Consider the following 23247-nt stretch of genomic DNA (forward strand, 5'->3'; position numbering starts at 1 on the left):
ATTAAGGACTGGTCCGGGGGAGCAGTATGCCCTGCGTCTCAAGGATTACGGCCTGGTCCAGGGGGAGCAGTATGCCCTGTGTCTCAGGGATTAAGGACTGGTCCGGGGGAGCAGTATGCCCTGCGTCTCAGGGATTAAGGACTGGTCCAGGGGGAGCAGTATGCCCTGCCTCAGGGATTAAGGACTGGTCCAGGGGGAGCAGTATGCCCTGCCTCAGGGATTAGGGCCTGGTCCAGGGGGAGCAGTGTGTCCTGCATCTCAGGGATTAGGGCCTGGTCCAGGGGGAGCAGTATGCCCTGCGTCTCAGGGATTAGGGCCTGGTCCAGGGGGAGCAGTATGTCCTGCGTCTCAGGGATTAGGGCCTGGTCCAGGGGGAGCAGTATGTCCTGTGTTTTAGGGATTAGGGCCTGGTCGCGGTGGTGCAGTATGTCCTGCGTCTCAGGGATTAGGGCCTGGTCCGGGGAGATCAGTATGTCCTGCGTCTCAGTGGTTAGGGCCTGGTCCGGGGAGCAGTATGACCTATGTCTCAGGGATTAGGGCCTGGTCCGGGGGAGCAGTGTGTCCTGCGTCTCAGGGATTAGGGGCCTGGTCCGGGGAGGAGCAGTATGTCTTGTGTTTTAGGGATTAGGGCCTGGTCCAGGTGGTGCAGTATGTCCTGCGTCTCAGGGATTAGGGCCTGGTCCGGGGAGATCAGTGTGTCCTGCGTCTCATGGATTAGGGCCTGGTCCGGGGGGAGCAGTATGTCCTATGTCTCAGGGATTAGGGCCTGGTCTGGGGGGAGCAGTATGTCCTGCGTCTCAGGGATTAGGGCCTGGTCCGCTGGGAGCAGTATGTCTTATGTCTCAGGGATTAGGGCCTGGTCCGGGGGAGCAGTATGTCCTGCGTCTCAGGGATTAGGCCTGGTCCAGGGGGAGCAGTATGTCCTGTGTTTTAGGGATTAGGGCCTGGTCGCGGTGGTGCAGTATGTCCTGCGTCTCAGGGATTAGGGCCTGGTCCGGGGAGATCAGTGTGACCTGCGTCTCAGGGGTTCGAGCCTGGTCCGGGGGAGCAGTATGTCCTATGTCTCAGGGATTAAGGACTGGTCCGGGGGTAGCAGTATGTCCTGCGTCTCAGGGATTAGGGTCTGGTCCGAGTGGGGCAGTATGTCCTTTGTCTCAGGGTTTAGGGTCTGGTCCGAGTGGAGCAGTATGTCCTGCATCTCAGGGATTAGAGACTTGTCCGGGAAAGCAGTATGTCCTGCCTCAAGGATTAGGGCCTGGTCTGGGGGGAGCAGTATGTCCTGCTTCTCAGGGATTAGGGCCTGGTCCAGGGGGAGCAGTATGTCCTGCGCCTCAGGGATTAGGGCCTGGTCCGGGGGAGAAGTATGTCTTATGTCTCAGGGATTAGGGCCTGGTCCGCGGGGAGCAGTATGTCTTGTGTTTTAGGGATTAGGGCCTGGTCGCGGTGGTGCAGTATGACCTGCGTCTCAGTGGTTAGGGCCTCGTCCGGGGGAGCAGTGTGTCCTATGTTTCAGGGATTAGGCCTGGTCCGGGGGAGCAGTGTGTCCTGCGTCTCAGGGATAAGGGCCTGGTCCGGGAGGAGCAGTATGTCTTGTGTTTTAGGGATTAGGGCCTGGTCCAGGTGGTGCAGTATGTCCTGCGTCTCAGGGATTAGGGCCTGGTCCGGGGGAGCAGTATGTCCTGCGTCTCAGGGATTAGGGCCTGGTCCAGGGGGAGCAGTATGTCCTGCGTCTCAGGGATTAGGGCCTGGTCGCGGTGGTGCAGTATGTCCTGCGTCTCAGGGATTAGGGCCTGGTCCGGGGAGATCAGTGTGACCTGCGTCTCAGGGGTTCGAGCCTGGTCCGGGGGAGCAGTATGTCCTATGTCTCAGGGATTAAGGACTGGTCCGGGGTAGCAGTATGTCCTGCGCCTCAGGGATTAGGGTCTGGTCCGAGTGGGGCAGTATGTCCTTTGTCTCAGGGTTTAGGGTCTGGTCCGAGTGGAGCAGTATGTCCTGCATCTCAGGGATTAGAGACTTGTCCGGGGAAAGCAGTATGTCCTGCGTCTCAGGGATTAGGGCCTGGTCTGGGGGGAGCAGTATGTCCTGCTTCTCAGGGATTAGGGCCTGGTCCAGGGGAGCAGTATGTCCTGCGTCTCAGGGATTAGGGCCTGGTCCGGGGGAGAAGTATGTCTTATGTCTCAGGGATTAGGGCCTGGTCCAGGGGGAGCAGTATGTCCTGTGTTTTAGGGATTAGGGCCTGGTCGCGGTGGTGCAGTATGACCTGCGTCTCAGTGGTTAGGGCCTGGTCCGGGGGGAGCAGTATGTCCTATGTTTCAGGGATTAGGGCCTGGTCCGGGGGGAGCAGTGTGTCCTGCGTCTCAGGGATTAGGGCCTGGTCCGGGAGGAGCAGTATGTCTTGTGTTTTAGGGATTAGGGCCTGGTCCAGGTGGTGCAGTATGTCCTGCGTCTCAGGGATTAGGGCCTGGTCCGGGGAGATCAGTGTGTCCTGCGTCTCATGGATTAGGGCCTGATCCGGGGGGAGCAGTATGTCCTGTGTCTCAGGTATTAGGGCCTGATCCGGGGGGAGCAGTATGTTCTGTGTCTCAGGGATTAGGGTCTGGTCCGAGTGGAGCAGTATGTCCTGCGTCTCAGGGATTAGAGCCTGGTCTGGGGGGAGCAGTATGTCCTGCGTCTCAGGGATTAAGGCCTGGTCTGGAGGGAGCAGTATGTCCTGCTTCTCAGGGATTAGGGCCTGGTCCAGGGGGAGCAGTATGTCCTGCGTCTCAGGGATTAAGTCCTGGTCTGGGGGGAGCAGTATGTCCTGCTTCTCAGGGATTAAGGACTGGTCCGGTTGGAGCAGTATGTCCTGCGTCTCAGGGATTAGGGCCTGGTCTCGGGGGAGCAGTATGTCCTGCGTCTCAGGGATTAAGGCCTGGTCTGGAGGGAGCAGTATGTCCTGCTTCTCAGGGATTAGGGCCTGGTCCAGGGGGAGCAGTATGTCCTGCGTCTCAGGGATTAAGTCCTGGTCCGGGGGGAGCAGTATGTCCTGCTTCTCAGGGATTAAGGACTGGTCCGGTTGGAGCAGTATGTCCTGCGTCTCAGGGATTAGGGCCTGGTAAGCGGGGAGCAGTATGTCCTGCGTCTCAGGGATTAGGGCCTGGTCCGGGGGAGCAGTATGTCCTGCGTCTCAGGGATTAGGGCCTGGTCCGGGGGGAGCAGTATGTCCTGCGTCTCAGGGATTCGGGCCTGGTCCCGGTGGAGAAGTATGTTGTGTTTCTCAGTGATTAGGGCCTGGTCCGGGGAGATCAGTGTGACCTGCGTCTCAGTGGTTAGGGCCTGGTCCGGGGAGCAGTGTGTCCTGCGTCTCAGGGATTAGGGCCTGGTCCGGGGGAGCAGTGTGTCCTGCGTCTCAGGGATTAAGGACTTGTCCGGGGGAGCAGTATGTCCTGCGTCTCAGGGATTAGGGCCTGGTCCAGGAGGAGCAGTATGTACTGTGTTTTAGGGATTAGGGCCTGGTCGCGGTGGTGCAGTATGTCCTGCGTCTCAGGGATTAGGGCCTGGTCCGGGGAGATCAGTGTGACCTGCGTCTCAGGGGTTCGGGTCTGGTCCGGGGGGAGCAGTATGTCCTATGTCTCAGGGATTAAGGACTGGTCCGGGGGGAGCAGTATGTCCTGCGTCTCAGGGATTAGGGTCTGGTCCGAGTGGAGCAGTATGTCCTTTGTCTCAGGGTTTAGGGTCTGGTCCGAGTGGAGCAGTATGTCCTGCATCTCAGGGATTAGAGCCTTGTCTGGGGGGAGCAGTATGTCCTGCTTCTCAGGGATTAAGGACTGGTCCGGGGAAAGCAGTATGTCCTGCATCTCAGGGATTAGGGTCTGGTCCTGGGTAGCAGTTTTTCCTATGTCTCAGGGATTAAGGCCTGGTCTGGGGGGAGCAGTATGTCCTGCTTCTCAGGGATGAAGGACTGGTCCGGGGGAAGCAGTGTGTCCTGCTTCTCAGGGATTAGGGCCTGGTCCAGGGGGAGCAGTATGTCCTGCGTCTCAGGGATTAGGGCCTGGTCCGGGGGAGCAGTATGTCTTATGTTTTAGGGATTAGGGTCTGGTCCTGGGTAGCAGTATGTCCTGAGTCTCAGGGATTAGGGCCTGTTCCAGGGGGAGCAGTATGTCCTGCGTCTCAGGGATTAGGGCCTGGTCCGCGGGGAGCAGTATGTCCCGCGTCCCAGCGATTAGGGCCTAGTCTGGGGGGAGCAGTATGTCCTGCTTCTCAGGGATTAAGGACTGGTCCGGGGGGAGCAGTATGTCCTGCGTCTCAGGGATTAGGGCCTGTTCCGGGTGGAGCAGTATGTCCTGTGTTTTAGGGATTAGGGCCTGGTCGCGGTGGTGCAGTATGTCCTGCGTCTCAGGGATTAGGGCCTGGTCCGGGGAGATCAGTGTGACCTGCGTCTCAGGGGTTAGGGCCTGGTCCGGGAGGGAGCAGTATGTCCTATGTCTCAGGGATTAGGGCCTGGTCCGGGGAGCAGTGTGTCCTGCGTCTCAGGGATTAGGGTCTGGTCCGAGGGGAGCAGTATGTCCTTTGTCTCAGGGTTTAGGGTCTGGTCCGAGTGGAGCAGTATGTCCTGCATCTCAGGGATTAGAGCCTTGTCTGGGGGGAGCAGTATGTCCTGCATCTCAGGGATTAAGGACTGGTCCGGGGAAAGCAGTATGTCCTGCGTCTTGAGGGATTAGGGCCTGGTCCAGGGGGAGCAGTATGTCCTGCGTCTTGAGGGATTAGGGCCTGGTCCAGGGGGACTAGTATGTCCTGCGTCTCAGGGATTAAGACCTGGTCTGGGGGGAGCAGTATGTCCTGCTTCTCAGGGATTAAGGACTGGTCCGGGGGGAGCAGTGTGTCCTGCGTCTCAGGGATTAGGGCCTGGTCCAGGGGGAGCAGTATGTCCTGCATCTCAGGGATTAGGGCCTGGTCCGGGGGGAGCAGTATGTCTTATGTCTCAGGGATTAGGGCCTGGTCCGGGGGTAGCAATATGTCCTGCGTCTCAGGGATTAAGGACTGGTCCGGGGGGAGCAGTATGTCCTGCGTCTCAGGGATTAGGGCCTGGTCCAGGGGGAGCAGTATGTCCTGCGTCTCAGGGATTAGGGACTGGTCCGGGGGGAGCAGTATGTCCTGCGTCTCAGGGATTAGGGCCTGGTCCAGGGGGAGCAGTATGTCCTGCGTCTCAGGGATTAGGGCCTGGGCCGCGGGCAGCAGTATGTCCCGCGTCCCAGCGATTAGGGCCTAGTCTGGGGGGAGCAGTATGTCCTGCTTCTCAGGGATTAGGGCCTGGTCCAGGGGGAGCAGTATGTCCTACGTCTCAGGGATTAGGGCCTGTTCCGGGTGGAGCAGTATGTCCTATTTCTCAGGGATTAGGGCCTGGTCCGGAGGGAGCAGTGTGTCCTGCGTCTCAGGGATTAAGGACTGGTCCGGGGGGAGCAGTAGGTGCTGCGTCTCAGGGATTAGGGTCTGGTCCGATTGGAGCAGTATGTCCTGCGTCTCAGGGTTTAGGGTCTGGTCCGAGTGTAGCAGTATGTCCTGCGTCTCAGGGATTAGAGCCATGTCTGGGGGAGCAGTATGTCCTGCTTCTCAGGGATTAAGGACTGGTCCGGGGGAAGCAGTATGTCTTGCGTCTCATGGATTAGGGCCTGGTCCAGGGGAGCAGTATGTCCTGCGTCTCAGGGATTAAGGCCTGGTCTGGGGAGCAGTATGTCCTGCTTCTCAGGGATTAAGGACTGGTCCGGTTGGAGCAGTATGTCCTGCGTCTCATTGATTCGGGCCTGGTCCAGGGGGATCAGTTGTCCTGCGTCCTCAGGGATTAGGGTCTGGTCCCGGTTGTGTAGTATGTACTACGTCTCAGGGATTAGGGTCTGGTCCGAGTGGAGCAGTATGTCCTTCGTCTCAGGGATTAGAGCCTGTTCTGGGGGGAGCAGTATGTCTTGCGTCTCAGGGATTTGGGCCTGGTCTGGGGGGAGCAGTATGTCCTGTGTCTCAGGGATTAGGGCCTGGTCCCGGGGAGCAGTATGTCCTGTTTCTCAGGGATTAAGGACTGGTCCGGGGGAGTAGTATGTCCTGCATCTCAGGGATTAGTGCCTGGTCCAGGGGGAGCAGTTTGTCCAGCGTCTCAGGGATTAAGGCCTGGTCCGGGGGAGCAGTATGTCCTACGTCTCAGGGATTAGGACCTGGTCCGGGGGAGCAGTATGTCCTACGTCTTAGGGATTAGGGCCAGGAGTATGTCCTGGATCTCAGGGATTATTACTGGTCCGGTTGGAGCAATATGTCCTGCGTCTCAGGGATTAGGGCCAGGTCCGGGGGAGCAGTATGTCCTGTTTCTCAGGGATTAAGGACTGGTCTGGGGGAGCAGTATGTCCTGCGTCTCAGGGATTTGGGCCTGGTCCGGGGAGCAGTATGTCCATGTCTCAGGGATTAAGGACTGGTCCAGGGGGAGCAGTATGTCCCGCGTCCCAGCGATTAGGGCCTAGTCTGGGGGGAGCAGTATGTCCTGCTTCTCAGGGATTAGGGCCTGGTCCAGGGGGAGCAGTATGTCCTACGTCTCAGGGATTAGGGCCCGGTCTGGTGGGAGCAGTATGTCCTATGTCTCAGGGATTAGGGCCCGGTCCGGTGGGAGCAGTATGTCCTACGTCTCAGGGATTAGGGCCCGGTCCGGTGGGAGCAGTATGTCCTACGTCTCAGGGATTAGGGCCCGGTCCGGTGGGAGCAGTATGTCCTGTGTCTCCAACTCGTTGAAGTAGAAATCTTCATATAAATCAAGTTTAGTGATCGCTGTTCTAATGTCCAGAACCTATTTTTGGTAATAAGAAATAAATAAATGAATAGCAGAATTAGTCAGGAGCCCATAAAACAGCTGTGCCATTCTCATACCAATAATGTCTGTGCTTGATTGAGCCTGTTGCAATGAAACCAATAGAAACATCCTGCTCACCTTAAACTCCGGGAAGGCTAAAGTAAAGTATTTGAAATATTTCAAATAGTGTTTGAACCCAGGTCTGCTAGGTCCATTACTAATAATGACTGTTGAAACATTGTCTGCCCCCACCTCTCTCTTTCTATGCACTGCCACTGTGCATCTGTAGGTCGGAGACTGTCAAGGATTAGCCGCACCAGAGGAGAACCTGCCAGTTCCCCCAGTGTCTGCAGCAGGAACAGCCCAGTGAATGAACCCATGTGAGAGGATTTAAGACACGATGCAGATCCACAGAACTATGAAGCTCCTACAGACATATAGGGTGATCCAAACATACAGTTGAAGTCGGAAGTTTACATACACTTAGGTTGGAGTCATTAAAACTAGTTTACATACACTTAGGTTGGAGTCATTAAAACTAGTTTACATATACTTAGGTTGGAGTCATTAAAACTAGTTTACATACACTTAGGTTGGAGTCATTAAAACTAGTTTACATACACTTAGGTTGGGGTCATTAAAACTAGTTTACATACACTTAGGTTGGAGTCATTAAAAATAGTTTACATACACTTAGGTTGGAGTCATTAAAACTAGTTTACATACACTTAGGTTGGAGTCATTAAAACTAGTTTACATACACTTAGGTTGGAGTCATTAAAACTAGTTTACATACACTTAGGTTGGAGTCATTAAAACTAGTTTACATACACTTAGGTTGGGGTCATTAAAACTAGTTTACATACACTTAGGTTGGAGTCATTAAAACTAGTTTACATACACTCAGGTTGGAATCATTAAAACTAGTTTACATACACTTAGGTTAGAGTCATTAAAACTAATTTACATACACTTAGGTTGGGGTCATTAAAACTAGTTTACATACACTTAGGTTGGAGTCATTAAAACTCGTTTTTCAACCTCTCCACAAATTTCTTGTTAACAAACTATAGTTTTGGCAAGTCTGCTTTGTGCATGACACAAGTCATTTTCCCAACAATTGTTTACAGACAGATTATTTCACTTACAATTCACTGTATCACAATTCCAGTGGGTCAGACTGTGCCTTTAAACAGCTTGGAAAATGATGTCATGGCTTTAGAAGCTTCTGATAGGCTAATTGACATAATTTTGAGTCAATTGGAGGTGTACCTGTGGATGTATTTCATACAATCGTACACTGGAATGAATTTATTTTCAATAAATTATGAATTATGTGAACTTGCCTAAAACATGTGCAAGTATGTGTGCAATATTTGTAAGGGTAAAACAGAAGAACACTGACCCTCTGCTTATCCGAGCGCAAAGGAAACAGCTGTCAGAGAAGGACAGGAAGTCATGTGACCAGGCCATTTGATTTGAGTTTATAAAGACCTGACACATGAGAGTGAGAAAGTGACAAAACCCGATCATGGAGACTCGGTGCAGTTCAGGCTGGTTTCTCCTCTGTCTACTTTCAGGTTAGTGATGCTCGATATATCTATTTTAGCCTGGTTAATAAGTAAATGAATAGGATTTAAAATAAAATTCAGTTCTCACTACTTCTTCTCTCTCATTTTCAGTCAGTGAATGCAGTCAAATCGTTGGTATTGAGGGTCAGAATATCACTCTGCCATTTAAATATGATGCCAAATCTCATGGTCTACAACACATTTGCTGGGGGAAAGGAATCATCCCGAGCTCTGGCGGTTGTGACAATGAAATAATCTCGACTGATGGGTCTGAAGTGACACGTAGATCGGGCCTGTTCGGTATCAGTTATTGGGTGAGCTGAAGACGGGGACGTCGCTCTAACCATCTCCAATATCACAGAGAAAGACTCTGGAACGTATGGATGCAGAGTGCAGTACGTTGGATGGTTCAACGATGAGAAATATCATGTCAGCTTGACCATTGAGAAAGGTAAAGAACGCACGACAGGCCAGGACATAACTTGATGCTTATCGGATGAGAATTGTGAGCCTCTACTATGGAATAGTACGATTTTACAGCATGTATACTTGTTCAAGCTGAGCGGTTAGTATGTTTTTACTGTCTGATTTCAGCACCTGTCCCGACAACATCCCAGACATCTGCCAATGTGACCATAACCCCACAGACCATGGACAACCACGACCACGGTACGGAACACAGCCTACCGAATAACGTGATGTCAGTCCATAGAAGTCTTATTTTATATTTTTAAAATTTTATTGCAGTATTATTCTTACACGTGAAAACATACTTTTACTTCCTCATTGTGTAGGTCCTGTGACCACAACATCCACTGAGTATTCATCCACGCCATATTACAGAGAATCACAATCAGTAAGCTTGACAACATGCTGCAATTCCTGCAAAAAACAAATAGGAAACACTGCTGTGAGATGCCGTTTTTAACTGATCTGAATCTGTGATGTCTACAGGAGACAGAGGCCACAACCTGGCTGTGATCCTGGGGTCCATTCTGCTTGTTCTGACAGGGGTGGGGATTGTGTCTGTACTCGTCATGAGTAAGTACACACTATCTATACCATTGCCTGTATAATAAGAACAAATTCTCTCGTTGAACATCTTACTGGTGTAATTGCAGGAAAGCGATGGGAAAGAGTTGCTATGGGACTCCAAATGTAAGTAGACTGTTGTCATGACTACTATAACTCTTCCAACTGATACAGTAGTTGAATCACCACAATATGCCAAGAGAATGACTGAATCACTGTGCAATATCTATCGATGGGACATGTAGGCCTAATTAGCAAAACCATTAGGTCTATGGTAAATGTCTATGATACTGTCATTATGACTAATGAGACCCAAGACCACAACAGATTGGAGGAAGTGACGCAAGACCACAACTGACTGAGGAAGTGAAACAATAAGGAGGCTTTAGTGGCTGGAATAGTGGAGAACAATTGGAGGTTTACTCAGTAGCAGTGCAAATAACATGGTACAGCTATATGGACACTCAATCATTATGGTACTTTTTAATGGTAAGTTTAAAAACATATATATATAATGATAAATAGAATTGAAATGTGTATCTCATTATGGCAAATGGTGAAATAAGTGTAGCCAGTTATAAGTGTAATAGCTTAGCAGATAATAAGACAAGATGATCAGTGATCAATCACCCTCATGCACTTAAGTAAATCACGAATATCATAGATATATTGGAACTAGCGGATAAATGGAGGCTTAAACATTCTGATCTAGTGAGATATACAGTACCAGTCAAAAGTTTGGACACACCTGCTCATTCCAGGGTTTTTCTTTATTTCTACTATTTTCTACATTGTATAATAATAGTGAAGACATTAAAGCCATTATGTTAAAAGACATGAAGGTCAGTCAATGCGGAAAATGTAAAAAAACCTTGAAGGTTTCTTCAAGTGCAGTCGCAAACCATCAAGCGCTATGATACTGGCTCTCATGACGACCGCCACATGAAAGGAAGACCCAGAGTTACCTCTGCTGCAGAGGATAAGTTCATTCGAGTTACCAACCTCAGAAATCGGCAATTAACTGCACTTCAAATTGCACCTCCCAGATTTCAAGTAACAGACATATCTCAACATCAACTGTTCAGAGGAGACTGCGTGAATCAGGCCTTCATGGTCGAATTACTGCAAAGAAACCACTACTAAAGGACACCAATAATAAGAAGAGACTTGCTTGGGCCAAGAAACACGAGCCATGGACATTAGACCGGTGGAAATCTGTTCTTTGGTCTGATGAAATTTTGGTTTCCAACCGCCGTGTCTTTGTGAGACGGAGAGTAGGTGAACGGATGATCTTTGCATGTGTGGTTACCCCTGTGAAGCATGGAGAAGGAGGTGTGGTGTGTGGAGTGCTTTGCTGGTGACACTCTCTGTGATTTATTTATAATTCAAGGCACACTTTACCGGCATGGCTACCTCAGCATTCTGCAGCGATACACCATCCCATCTGGTTTGCGCTTAGTGGGACTATCATTTGTTTTTCAACAGGACAATGACCCAACACACTTCCAGGCTGTGTAATGGCTATTTGACCAAGCAACAGAGTGATGGAGTGTTGCATCAGATGACCTGACCTCCACAATCACCTGACCTCAACCCAATTGAGATGGCTTGGGATGAGTTGGACTGCAGAGTGGAGGAAAAACAGCCAACAAGTGCTCAGCATATGTGGGAACACCTTCAAGACAGTTAGAAAATCATTCCAGGTGAAGCTGATTGAGAGAATGCCAAGAGTGTGAAAAGCTGTCATCAAGGCAAAGGGTGGCTAGTTTGAAGAATCTCGTTTAACACTTTTGGTTACTACATGATTCCATATGTGTTTCATAGTTTTGATGTCTTCACTACTATTTTACAAAGTACAAAAAGTTTTAAAAAAAAAAAGTTTGAATGAGTAGGTGTGGCCAAATCTTGGACAGGTACTGTATAGATTTTCTCGCTGTGTTGATAGATGACAGAATGCGGTCAGACCATCAAATAATTGGCATATACAGTGTAGCTCAGTAGTTTGTATATACAGTGCATTCAGAAAGTATTCCGACCCCTTGACTTTTCCACATTTTGTTATGTTACAGCCTTATTGTAAAGGGATTAGATAAAAATGTGACTCACAAATCTACACAGTACCCCAAATTTTTGCTAATTTATAAAAAAAACAAAAAAAAAACAGATACTTTATTGTCATAAGTATTCAGACCTTTTGATATGAGACTTGAAATTGAGCTCAGGTGAATCCTGTTTCCATTGATCATCCTTGAGATGTTTCTACAACTTGATTTGAGTCCAGCTGTGTTAAATTCAATTGATTGGACATGATTTGGAGAGGCACACACCTGTCTATATAAGTTCCCATAGTTGACATTGCATATCAGACCAAAAACCAAGCCATGACACCAAAGGAATTGTCCGTAGAGTGCCGAGATATGATTGTGTTCAAGGCACAGATCTAGGGAAGGGTACCTGCAGCATTGAAGGTCCCCAAGAACACAGCGACCTCCATCATTCTTAAATGGAAGAAGTTTGGAACCACCAGGACTCTTCCTAGAGCTGGCCGCCAGAGCAATCGGGGAGAAGGGCCTTGGTCAGGGATGTGACCAAGAACCTGATGGTCACCTTGCCAGAGCCAAGCTTGTAGTGTCATGCCCAAGAAGATTTGAGGCCGTAATCGCTGCCAAAGGCTCTTCAACAAAGTACTGAGCCAATGGTCTGAGTACTTATGCAAATGTGATTTTTCCATATGATTATTTTATTCTATTTGTAAAAATGTCTAAAAACCTGTTTTTGCTTTGTCATTATGCGGTATTGTATGTAGATTGATGAGGGGGAAAAAACTATTTGATCGATGTTAGAACAAGGCTGTAACAAAATGATGAAGGGTCTGAATACTTTCCAAATGCACTGTACATTATTCTTACATAATTTCCACGTGGGCGAGGAAATTGGAAATTTAAATCCTATTAGGTGACAAGTTGTTTTTAACCAGAAGAATTTATAACAAACATTTTCTGTCATAACATGCGTACCGCAGATCGCTTATTGTAACTAAAATAAATGGAGGAATTTATTCAAGAAAGATCAAGTGGAATATATGATCAAATAAAAACTGGATAATGGGAAAAATGCACCAAATTATTTTTACTCTTCAGCATAGAAATGCTACCAAAAATAATTGACTGAAACTAATTTACTGAAACTTACAAATAACGGAGTCACCCATAACTCACCAAACGATAATTTGAAGAGGAAGTACTTTAAGCACATGTTTTCGTTTCAGTCTCCTCCATCTCCACTAACCAAAGTTAATTGCGAGGATTTATTCTCTATTAATAATGTAAAATGAACAGCTGTTCAGAAAGACTCATGTCAAAGGCAAATTACAGAGGATGAACTTGATGCAATTAAAGTCTGGGAAAACTCAGGGCTGGATGGTATTCCAGTTGAAGTACACCAGTTGAAGTACACCAGTTGAAGTACACCAGTTGAAGTACACCAGTTGAAGTATAATAGTTGAAGTATACCAGTTGAAGTATACCAGTTGAAGTATACCAGTTGAAGTACACCAGTTGAAGTATACCAGTTGAAGTATACACCAGTTGAAGTACACCAGTTGAAGTATACCATGAAGTTGAAGTATACCAGTTGAAGTATACCAGTTGAAGTATACCAGTTGAAGTACACCAGTTGAAGTACACCAGTTGAAGTACACCAGTTGAAGTACAATAGTTGAAGTATACCAGTTGAAGTATACCAGTTGAAGTATACCAGTTGAAGTATACCAGTTGAAGTATACCAGTTGAAGTATACCAGTTGAAGTATACCAGTTGAAGTATAATAGTTGAAGTACACCAGTTGAAGTACACCAGTTGAAGTACACCAGTTGAAGTACACCAGTTGAAGTACACCAGTTGAAGTACACCAGTTGAAGTACACCAGTTGAAGTACACCAGTTGAAGTACACCAAGTTGAAGTATACCAGTTGAAGTATACCAGTTGAAGTATAATAGTTGAAGTACACCAGTTGAAGTACACCAGTTGAAGTATACCAGTTGAAGTATACCAGTTGAAGTATACCAGTTGAAGTGCACCAGTTGAAGTACACCAATTGAAGTATAATAGTTGAAGTATACCAGTTGAAGTATACCAGTTGAAGTATACCAGTTGAAGTATAACAGTTGAAGTATACCAGTTGAAGTATACCAGTTGAAGTACACCAGTTGAAGTACACCAGTTGATGTACACCAGTTGAAGTATACCAGTTGAAGTACACCAGTTGAAGTACACCAGTTGATGTACACCAGTTGATGTACACCAGTTGAAGTACACCAGTTGAAGTACAATAGTTGAAGTACAATAGTTGAAGTATACCAGTTGAAGTATACCAGTTGAAGTATACCAGTTGAAGAATAATAGTTGAAGTACACCAGTTGAAGTATACCAGTTGAAGTATACCAGTTGAAGTATACCAGTTGAAGTACACCAGTTGAAGTACACCAGTTGAAGTATACCAGTTGAAGTATACCAGTTGAAGTATAATAGTTGAAGTATACCAGTTGAAGTACACCAGTTGAAGTACACCAGTTGAAGTACACCAGTTGAAGTACAATAGTTGAAGTATATCAGTTGAAGTATACCAGTTGAAGTATAATAGTTGAAGTACACCAGTTGAAGTATAATAGTTGAAGTATACCAGTTGAAGTATACCAGTTGAAGTATACCAGTTGAAGTACACCAGTTGAAGTATACCAGTTGAAGTACACCAGTTGAAGTACACCAGTTGAAGTACACCAGTTGAAGTACACCAGTTGAAGTATACCAGTTGAAGTATACCAGTTGAAGTATACCAGTTGAAGTACACCAGTTGAAGTACACCAGTTGAAGTACACCAGTTGAAGTACACCAGTTGAAGTACACCAGTTGAAGTACACCAGTTGAAGTACACCAGTTGAAGTACACCAGTTGAAGTACACCAGTTGAAGTACACCAGTTGAAGTACACCAGTTGAAGTACAATAGTTGAAGTATAATAGTTGAAGTACACCAGTTGAAGTACACCAGTTGAAGTACACCAGTTGAAGTACAACCCGTTGAAGTACACCAGTTGAAGTACACCAGTTGAAGTACAATAGTTGAAGTATACCAGTTGAAGTATACCAGTTGAAGTATAATAGTTGAAGTATACCAGTTGAAGTATACCAGTTGAAGTACACCAGTTGAAGTACACCAGTTGAAGTACACCAGTTGAAGTACACCAGTTGAAGTACACCAGTTGAAGTACACCAGTTGAAGTACAATAGTTGAAGTATACCAGTTGAAGTATACCAGTTGAAGTATACCAGTTGAAGTACACCAGTTGTAGTACACCAGTTGAAGTACACCAGTTGAAGTACACCAGTTGAAGTATACCAGTTGAAGTATACCAGTTGAAGTATACCAGTTGAAGTATAATAGTTGAAGTACACCAGTTGAAGTACACCAGTTGAAGTACACCAGTTGAAGTACACCAGTTGAAGTACACCAGTTGAAGTACACCAGTTGAAGTACACCAGTTGAAGTACACCAGTTGAAGTACACCAGTTGAAGTACACCAGTTGAAGTACACCAGTTGAAGTGCACCAGTTGAAGTACACCAGTTGAAGTACACCAGTTGAAGTACACCAGTTGAAGTACACCAGTTGAAGTATACCAGTTGAAGTATAATAGTTGAAGTACACCAGTTGAAGTACAATAGTTGTATACCAGTTGAAGTATACCAGTTGAAGTATACCAGTTGAAGTATACCAGTTGAAGTACACCAGTTGAAGTACACCAGTTGAAGTACACCAGTTGAAGTACACCAGTTGAAGTACAATAGTTGAAGTATACCAGTTGAAGTATACCAGTTGAAGTATACCAGTTGAAGTACACCAGTTGAAGTACACCAGTTGAAGTACACCAGTTGAAGTATAGCAGTTGAAGTATAGCAGTTGAAGTATACCAGTTGAAGTATACCAGTTGAAGTACACCAGTTGAAGTACACCAGTTGAAGTACACCAGTTGAAGTACACCAGTTGAAGTACACCAGTTGAAGTACACCAGTTGAAGTACACCAGTTGAAGTACACCAGTTGAAGTACACCAGTTGAAGTACACCAGTTGAAGTACACCAGTTGAAGTACACCAGTTGAAGTACACCAGTTGAAGTACACCAGTTGAAGTACACCAGTTGAAGTACAATAGTTGAAGTATACCAGTTGAAGTATACCAGTTGAAGTATACCAGTTGAAGTACACCAGTTGAAGTACACCAATTGAAGTATAATAGTTGAAGTACACCAGTTGAAGTACACCAGTTGAAGTACACCAGTTGAAGTATACCAGTTGAAGTATACCAGTTGAAGTATACCAGTTGAAGTATACCAGTTGAAGTACACCAGTTGAAGTACAATAGTTGAAGTATACCAGTTGAAGTATACCAGTTGAAGTATACCAGTTGAAGTATACCAGTTGAAGTATACCAGTTGAAGTATACCAGTTGAAGTATACCAGTTGAAGTACTCCAGTTGAAGTATACCAGTTGAAGTACCCCAGTTGAAGTACCCCAGTTGAAGTACCCCAGTTGAAGTACCCCAGTTGAAGTACACCAGTTGAAGTACCCCAGTTGAAGTACACCAGTTGAAGTACACCAGTTGAAGTACACCAGTTGAAGTACACCAGTTGAAGTACACCAGTTGAAGTATACCAGTTGAAGTATACCAGTTGAAGTATACCAGTTGAAGTACACCAGTTGAAGTACACCAGTTGAAGTACACCAGTTGAAGTGCACCAGTTGAAGTACACCAGTTGAAGTACACCAGTTGAAGTACACCAGTTGAAGTATAATAGTTGAAGTATACCAGTTGAAGTACACCAGTTGAAGTATACCAGTTGAAGTACCAGTTGAAGTATACCAGTTGAAGTACACCAGTTGAAGTACACCAGTTGAAGTATACCAGTTGAAGTATACCAGTTGAAGTACACCAGTTGAAGTATACCAGTTGAAGTATACCAGTTGAAGTATACCAGTTGAAGTATACCAGTTGAAGTATACCAGTTGAAGTATACCAGTTGAAGTATACCAGTTGAAGTATACCAGTTGAAGTTGAAGTACCAGTTGAAGTATACCAGTTGAAGTATACCAGTTGAAGTATACCAGTTGAAGTACACCAGTTGAAGTACACCAGTTGAAGTATACCAGTTGAAGTATACCAGTTGAAGTATACCAGTTGAAGTATACCAGTTGAAGTATACCAGTTGAAGTACCAGTTGAAGTACACCAGTTGTATAAGTTATACCAGTTGAAGTATACCAGTTGAAGTATACCAGTTGAAGTACACCAGTTGAAGTACACCAGTTGAAGTACACTAGTTGAAGTATACCAGTTGAAGTATACCAGTTGAAGTACACCAGTTGAAGTACACCAGTTGAAGTACACCAGTTGAAGTATACCAGTTGAAGTACACCAGTTGAAGTATACCAGTTGAAGTATACCAGTTGAAGTATAGCAGTTGAAGTACACCAGTTGAAGTACACCAGTTGAAGTACACCAGTTGAAGTACACCAGTTGAAGTACACCAGTTGAAGTACACCAGTTGAAGTACACCAGTTGAAGTATAATAGTTGAAGTACACCAGTTGAAGTATAATAGTTGAAGTACACCAGTTGAAGTACACTAGTTGAAGTACACCAGTTGAAGTATACCAGTTGAAGTATACCAGTTGAAGTATACCAGTTGAAGTATACCAGTTGAAGTATACCAGTTGAAGTATACCAGTTGAAGTATAATAGTTGAAGTATACCAGTTGAAGTATAATAGTTGAAGTATACCAGTATAATATGAAGTTGAAGTATAACCAGTTGAAGTATACCAGTTGAAGTACAAGTTGAAGTACACCAGTTGAAGTACACCAGTTGAAGTACACCAGTTGAAGTACACCAGTTGAAGTACACCAGTTGAAGTACACCAGTTGAAGTACACCAGTTGAAGTACACCAGTTGAAGTACACCAGTTGAAGTACCAGTTGAAGTACACCAGTTGAAGTAATAGTTGAAGTACACCAGTTGAAGTACACCAGTTGAAGTACAACCAGTTGAAGTATACCAGTTGAAGTATACCAGTTGAAGTATACCAGTTGAAGTATACCAGTTGAAGTATACCAGTTGAAGTATACCAGTTGAAGTACACCAGTTGAAGTACCACCAGTTGAAGTACACCAGTTGAAGTACACAATAGTTGAAGTATAATAGTTGAAGTACACCAGTTGAAGTATAATAGTTGAAGTACACCAGTTGAAGTACACCAGTTGAAGTACACCAGTTGAAGTATAATAGTTGAAGTATACCAGTTGAAGTATACCAGTTGAAGTATAATAGTTGAAGTATAATAGTTGAAGTATACCAGTTGAAGTATACCAGTTGAAGTATACCAGTTGAAGTATACCAGTTGAAGTATACCAGTTGAAGTATACCAGTTGAAGTACACCAGTTGAAGTATACCAGTTGAAGTATACCAGTTGAAGTATACCAGTTGAAGTATACCAGTTGAAGTATACCAGTTGAAGTATACCAGTTGAAGTATACCAGTTGAAGTATACCAGTTGAAGTATACCAGTTGAAGTATACCAGTTATACCAGTTGAAGTATACCAGTTGAAGTACACCAGTTGAAGTACTCCAGTTGAAGTATAATAGTTGAAGTACACCAGTTGAAGTACACCAGTTGAAGTACCCCAGTTGAAGTACCCCAGTTGAAGTACCCCAGTTGAAGTACCCCAGTTGAAGTACACCAGTTGAAGTACACCAGTTGAAGTACACCAGTTGAAGTACACCAGTTGAAGTACACCAGTTGAAGTACACCAGTTGAAGTACACCAGTTGAAGTACAATAGTTGAAGTATACCAGTTGAAGTATACCAGTTGAAGTATACCAGTTGAAGTATGCCAGTTGAAGTATGCCAGTTGAAGTATACCAGTTGAAGTATACCAGTTGAAGTACACCAGTTGAAGTACACCAGTTGAAGTACACCAGTTGAAGTACACCAGTTGAAGTACACCAGTTGAAGTACACCACCAGTTGAAGTACACCAGTTGAAGTACACCAGTTGAAGTACACCAGTTGAAGTACACCAGTTGAAGTACACCAGTTGAAGTACACCAGTTGAAGTATACCAGTTGAAGTACACCAGTTGAAGTACACCAGTTGAAGTACACCAGTTGAAGTACACCAGTTGAAGTACACCAGTTGAAGTACACCAGTTGAAGTACACCAGTTGAAGTACACCAGTTGAAGTACACCAGTTGAAGTACACTAGTTGAAGTATACCAGTTGAAGTATACCAGTTGAAGTACACCAGTTGAAGTACACCAGTTGAAGTACACCAGTTGAAGTACACCAGTTGAAGTACACCAGTTGAAGTACACCAGTTGAAGTACAATAGTTGAAGTATACCAGTTGAAGTATACCAGTTGAAGTACACCAGTTGAAGTACACCAGTTGAAGTACACCAGTTGAAGTACACCAGTTGAAGTACACCAGTTGAAGTACACCAGTTGAAGTACACCAGTTGAAGTACACCAGTTGAAGTACACCAGTTGAAGTACAATAGTTGAAGTACAATAGTTGAAGTACAATAGTTGAAGTACAATAGTTGAAGTACAATAGTTGAAGTACACCAGTTGAAGTACACCAGTTGAAGTACACCAGTTGAAGTACACCAGTTGAAGTATACCAGTTGAAGTATACCAGTTGAAGTACACCAGTTGAAGTACACCAGTTGAAGTACACCAGTTGAAGTACACCAGTTGAAGTACACCAGTTGAAGTACACCAGTTGAAGTACACCAGTTGAAGTACACCAGTTGAAGTACAATAGTTGAAGTATACCAGTTGAAGTATAATAGTTGAAGTACACCAGTTGAAGTACACCAGTTGAAGTACACCAGTTGAAGTACACCAGTTGTAGTACACCAGTTGAAGTACACCAGTTGAAGTACACCAGTTGAAGTACACCAGTTGAAGTACACCAGTTGAAGTATACCAGTTGAAGTACACCAGTTGAAGTACACCAGTTGAAGTATACCAGTTGAAGTATACCAGTTGAAGTACACCAGTTGAAGTATACCAGTTGAAGTATACCAGTTGAAGTATACCAGTTGAAGTATACCAGTTGAAATATACCAGTTGAAGTATACCAGTTGAAGTACACCAGTTGAAGTACACCAGTTGAAGTACACCAGTTGAAGTACACCAGTTGAAGTACACCAGTTGAAGTACACCAGTTGAAGTACACCAGTTGAAGTATACCAGTTGAAGTATACCAGTTGAAGTATACCAGTTGAAGTATACCAGTTGAAGTACACCAGTTGAAGTATACCAGTTGAAGTACACCAGTTGAAGTATACCAGTTGAAGTACACCAGTTGAAGTACACCAGTTGAAGTACAATAGTTGAAGTACACCAGTTGAAGTACAATAGTTGAAGTACCCCAGTTGAAGTACACCAGTTGAAGTACACCAGTTGAAGTTCACCAGTTGAAGTTCACCAGTTGAAGTTCACCAGTTGAAGTACACCAGTTGAAGTACACCAGTTGAAGTATAATAGTTGAAGTACACCAGTTGAAGTATACCAGTTGAAGTACACCAGTTGAAGTACACCAGTTGAAGTATAATAGTTTAAGTATACCAGTTGAAGTATACCAGTTGAAGTATACCAGTTGAAGTATACCAGTTGAAGTACGCCAGTTGAAGTACACCAGTTGAAGTACACCAGTTGAAGTACACCAGTTGAAGTACACCAGTTGAAGTACACCAGTTGAAGTACAATAGTTGAAGTACACCAGTTGAAGTATAATACACCAGTTGAAGTACACCAGTTGAAGTATACCAGTTGAAGTATACCAGTTTGAAGTATACCAGTTGAAGTATACCAGTTTAAGTATACCAGTTGAAGTATAACCAGTTGAAGTATAATAGTTGAAGTATAATAGTTGAAGTATAATAGTTGAAGTATACCAGTTGAAATCGCCAGTTGAATGAAGCCAGTTGAAATAGTTTAAGTATACCAGTTGAAGTATCGCCAGTTGAAGTATACCAGTTGAAGTACACCAGTTGAATAAGCCAGTTGAATACACCAGTTGAATACGCCAGTTGAAGTACACCAGTTGAAGTACAATAGTTGAAGTACACCAGTTGAGGTACACCAGTTGAAGTACACCAGTTGAAGTACACGGAGTTGAAGTACACCAGTTGAAGTACACCAGTTGAGGTACACCAGTTGAGGTACACCAGTTGAGGTACACCAGTTGAGGTACACCAGTTGAGGTACACCAGTTGAAGTACACCAGTTGAAGTATAATAGTTGAAGTATAATAGTTGAAGTACACCAGTTGAAGTACACCAGTTGAAGTACACCAGTTGAAGTACACCAGTTGAAGTACACCAGTTGAAGTACACCAGTTGAAGTACACCAGTTGAAGTATACCAGTTGAAGTGCACCAGTTGAAGTGCACCAGTTGAAGTGCACCAGTTGAAGTGCACCAGTTGAAGTATACCAAACCTTTATTGATGTACTCAGATGACCATTATTATGTTTTATTATGTTTTAACCACTCCTGTACAAATGGTAGATTATCAGATACTCAACAAGTATCTGCTTTCAGTTCTGCTTTCAGTTCTGCTTTCATTATTCCTGAACCGGGACCCAAGTGGTGAATACAAAGATCCAGTCCACGTCACTATTTTAAAACAAGCCATTGGAATTTGGTTGCAATTTCATTTTAATCCACCAGAAAAGACAGAACAAAATGTTACAACAAACATTATAGTTAAACTCAAATATACTAACTGATTTTAAAAAACGTGTTTTTTTAAAAACTGTATAATCTTTGTAAATTATATCATAAATAGGAATGGTGGAGTTATGTCACACGTGCAACTAACAACAATATATGGAAATGTCTGCTCTACCCAAAATTACAACCAACTAATTGCATCATTACCACAAAAATGGAAGAGGCAAGTGGAAGGGGGAGAGTATACCAGTTTCATTTAGGAGCCAAAAATTTGACAGCTGTACCATATAGAGTGAAAAATAGATGGGTAGAGATTTTCGATATACTGACTCCATGGCACATGGTTTATGAACTGATACCCAAAATGATGCCGGATTCTAGTTTTTGGTCACAGGTTCAGGAATGGCTGCGGGGTGATGTGAAAAGTCTTGGTTAATGGATCACTAGTATAATAATACTTTTACCTAAAAATGTGTTTCTTTACAATCTGTAGAAAACTATGAGAATAGAAAGGTTCAGAACTTTTTGTGAAACATCACAGCTGAAAAATATATGGGATTCTCAATACTGTACAAAACAAGTAGCCCTGTCCTAAATCAATACAATCAATACAAACTTAATTTGCTTTGTCAGATTTTACACCAACACTCCAAAACTTTTCTCAGCTTAAATTCAACTGGATCAGAAACTAAGCAGTATAATGTAGAAGGACAATACTGTATGTCAAGCTACAGCGTCTCGCTAAGCTCTGCATTTATTGGTCTTTCCTTTGTCAGACCACAGCGCTCTGGCGGCTCAGTCCTGTACAGAAACTCAGTGTCCAGCTTGGGCCTGCACACGCGAGAGACGGCTGTAGAGAACGTCTATCAGATAGAGGACAACGAGAGAGACGACTATGAAGATATCCACTGACGGAGCACGGACACTTCGCCACCACGCTCACGCTGTTAACACGTTGTATAGTGCAGTAGCTCTGTGTTACAAGGCTGAGGTTGACTTACAGGCTAATGATTCAGTCGGACAAGACAAAAGTAACTACAGAATCAGCAGTGTTTGCTGATAAGTGAACCAAAGAGTTGATTTGTGTTATTGAAAGGTTTATTTGAAAAAAAGAGCCTTACTAATATGGCTTCCTTTGTGTATTCAGCACTGACACTAGAATCACAAGCATTTCGCTACACTCGCAATAACACCTGCTAACCATGTGCATGTCACCAATAACATCTGCTAACCATGTGCATGTCACCAATAACATCTGCTAACCATGTGCATGTCACCAATAACATCTGCTAACCATGTGCATGTCACCAATAACATCTGCTAACCATGTGCATGTCACCAATAACATCTGCTAACCATGTGCATGTCACCAATAACATCTGCTAACCATGTGCATGTCACCAATAACATCTGCTAACCATGTGCATGTCACCAATAACATCTGCTAACCATGTGCATGTCACCAATAACATCTGCTAACCATGTGCATGTCACCAATAACATCTGCTAACCATGTGCATGTCACCAATAACATCTGCTAACCATGTGCATGTCACCAATAACATCTGCTAACCATGTGCATGTCACCAATAACATCTGCTAACCATGTGCATGTCACCAATAACATCTGCTAACCATGTGCATGTCACCAATTACATTTCATTGGATTTGTTAACAGTGTATGTTTCAATTGATTACGATGACCATATAATGTTTTTATGTAATAGCCTAAAAGTGACCAAAATAAAAATGCCATCAGCTTTAATGCCTGATGAAATGAAAAGCAATGTGTGCTATGGTTTTCTATCCCCTCCATGTCCTCTAAGCAGGACATTTAGCTACACCCATCTGCAACATCACCCAGGCATACAAAGGCAGTGAAAAGTCACACAGAATCGCAACATTCTTCAGAAAATGGTCTTCTTTACCCAATTTTGCGGTATATTGTCTTGTTCAAACCCAATCTGTTGCATGATAATAAAAATTCTAACTTGAAATTCTAATGTGTCTAATTATTCATTGGCTACACAATTGTTGTTCCACTAAT

At 44.6% G+C, this 23247-nt stretch overlaps 1 pseudogene; it reads left to right on the plus strand.

Moving 5' to 3' along the window:
- The first annotated feature begins 8308 nt into the window (after positions 1 to 8308).
- LOC135538941 (T-cell immunoglobulin and mucin domain-containing protein 4-like) lies at positions 8309 to 23197 on the plus strand (annotated as a pseudogene).
- Positions 23198 to 23247: the final 50 nt, after the last annotated feature.

Source organism: Oncorhynchus masou, unplaced genomic scaffold (assembly GCF_036934945.1).
Source record: "Oncorhynchus masou masou isolate Uvic2021 unplaced genomic scaffold, UVic_Omas_1.1 unplaced_scaffold_2219, whole genome shotgun sequence".
NCBI classification, from domain to species: Eukaryota; Metazoa; Chordata; class Actinopteri; order Salmoniformes; family Salmonidae; genus Oncorhynchus; species Oncorhynchus masou.